Source organism: Egretta garzetta, unplaced genomic scaffold (genome assembly GCF_000687185.1).
Source record: "Egretta garzetta isolate BGI_Z169 unplaced genomic scaffold, ASM68718v1 scaffold766, whole genome shotgun sequence".
Classification (NCBI taxonomy): Eukaryota; Metazoa; Chordata; class Aves; order Pelecaniformes; family Ardeidae; genus Egretta; species Egretta garzetta.
Window position 1 is genome coordinate 37,245 of NW_009260030.1, and position 2,755 is coordinate 39,999.

Genomic DNA, 2,755 nt, shown 5'->3' on the forward strand with positions numbered 1-2,755 from the left:
GCCCGCCGCTGGCTGATGTAACCTCCGCGCCTCCGGCTCCATCCCTCCCACCAGCACGCACACCTTCCCGTCCTGCTGTCCCAGCAGATGATGTAATTCTACTCCACGTTGCAGCACAAAATCCAGGGCTTTACAAGTTACAGCGTTAACAACTGTTTTCTGTCTAGCCCCAGACGAGCCCAGACAGCCCTGCCCGCAGCACGGCTGCCCAGCCATCCCCCACAGCCCGCTTCCCTTGACCTCGATTCTCCCTCTTCTCAGACATTTGCAGCCCGATGCAGACAGCAGATGAAAGGGATCTGTAGCCAAACTTCTGAGGAGGGCTTTATCTCCTCAGGCCCTCACCTCCTTTGTTTTCTCCACTGTAGCCCAAACCCCTCCACGGGGGCAAGAGCACTGGCTTTGCTCTTCATTTATCTCCCATATCGCATTTGCATTCATTTATAAATTGAGAGAATCACAGAATCATTCAGGTTGGACAAGACCCTTAAGATCATCAAGTGCAACCACAAACATAATACTGCCAAGTCCACCACTAAACCCTGTCCCCAGGCACCACATCTAACCGTCTTTTAAATCCCCCCAGGGATGGGGACTCAAGCATGGGCAGCCCCTTCCAGCCCCTGACAGCCCCAAGGGGAAGGAATTGTTCCCCATGGCCAACCTCACCCTGCCCTGGCACAACTTGAGGCCGCTGCCCCTCGTCCCATCGCCCCTTCCCTGGGAGCAGAGCCCGACCCCCCCGGCTCCCTGACCCCAGCACTCGAGGGGCGGCCCCCCCAGTGCCCAGCACAGGGGCACGGTCCCTGCCCTGCTCCTGCTGGCCACACCACTCCTGATACAAGCCAGGATGCCGCTGGCCCTCTTGGCCACCTGGGCACCCTGCTGGCTCATATTCAGCCACCTCTCGACCAACACCCCCAGGGCCTTTTCTGCCAGGCAGCTTTCCAGCCCCTCTGCCCCACGCCTGGAGCGTTGTGTGGGGTGGTTGTGACCCCAGGGCAGGACCCGGCCCTTGGCCTTGTTGAACCTCACCCAGTTGGCCCCAACCCATGGATCCACCCCGGCCAGGTCCCTCTGTAGATCCTTCCTACCCTCAAGCAGATCAACACTTCCACCCAACTTGGTGTCATCTGCAAGCACGCATCACTGCAATTAGTAGAAACCATAAATCTATCATTTCTCATCTTCAAAGAGACTACAAAATTCATAGCAGTTCCTCAGTTCAACTCAGATACTAGTTATACTGTCTTCTGTCTATACCTATTTTACCACTGTTATATCCCTATTTTCCTATTAGAATTCAAACAAATTCCAACAGTGCTAATTCTTATGTTGTTACAAGACAGTATTTGGGTTTTTTTGTTTAGTTTGTGGGACACTTTGTTTGGATAGTTGTTTATTTTGTTGTTTTGTTGTTGGTTTTTTTTTTAAAGTCTTTAACACATCACCTTCTGGGATCAGGAAAGAATCTTCTCTGAAAGTCATAACTGTGGAGAAAAACTCACGAAGAGTGAACAGCATTCAAGTGGTGGGGGTACGGTTCAAGACACTTGAAAAAACCTCAGTGTCTCAAGAATTAATAGAAGACCCAACACACAATTATCTGGCATTAAGACTTCACTGTCTTCACATGAGGGAAAATAAACCAACCCCTAAAAAACCCCAAAATAAATATAAGGTCATCGCTTTTTTAGAAGACTATGTGGAGATCTCCACTTTGCCAGTAGTGGGATTTGTTTTAATCATTATAGCACACAGTAAGACCTGTTCTCCCCTCCTCCCTGCTCCAGTTATTAGCAAAGATAAACCTGATGTGTATAATTCCAGAATAAAGACAATGCCAACACCAGAATCTCTGTCATTCACTCACAGAAAAGACAGCACAGTGATTAAAGATGTATCACAGCAGCTGATTTTTTATGTTAAGCCAAGCCTTCATTTTGATTTTTAAACAGCTAACAAGAGAACAGGATGCCCTCATTTTAGGCTCACCTGGCCAATTTTCACCACATACAACTCCTTTGAACTGTGCTTCCAAATAAAAAGCAACAAGGTTGCCCTGACCCCCTGCAGATACTGAGGAGCTGCTTTTCTTTTTCAGACGCTGAAATAGAGGAAGACTTGGTAAGAGCAAATGAACAGCAACTAAATCAGTACTTTCATTTGCCACTTGCAACCAGTAGTTTTTATGGAAGGATGCTTGTTAGTGGCAAGGAATCCTAGATTTCCTACCAGGTCAGCAGTTATCTACCTCAGTGTACAGCAATCATAGTAAGAAATGGAAAACTGTGGTTTCAGGTACTTAAGGGTAGTGAACACCTTGAGTAATCTTAAAGAGAGTTCCATCTTCACAAAAAAGCACCATCCTGACTGGTGTAAAGTTCTGCATAGGCAGACATGCTGCAGCCCCGCTTCAGTCCTAGACACAACTACAATGAACACAGGTGCACCTCTGTGCGAAGACTTGCCCCCCCCCCCCCCAGTTAACAAAAACAATAATTACAGAGTAGCTGCTTCAGTCAAGATTACTATGTGAGGAACATAAAGACACAAGCACTAGCCCTCGCAAAGAAACCTCAAGATAGGGCTGGTTAGCATCTTTTGAGCGTTTCCTTCCTCCTAACATCATCTCTGCTCTTGCCTGGATCAAAACTGGCTGCTTTCTCCTACCACCCGTTTTCAGCACTGAGCAGCAGAACATCAGGTTCCACCAGCTGTTAAGGATAAAGATGATAGAACTGGCATCCCAGTT

The 2,755-nt window shown here is 48.1% G+C and overlaps 1 protein-coding gene across 1 annotated transcript in view; it reads right to left on the minus strand.

Annotated features, from left to right (window-relative positions):
• Positions 1-2,755, minus strand: part of ALDH18A1 (aldehyde dehydrogenase 18 family member A1) — a 38,791-nt gene that overhangs the window by 34,611 nt on the left and 1,425 nt on the right. The window lies entirely within an intron of this gene.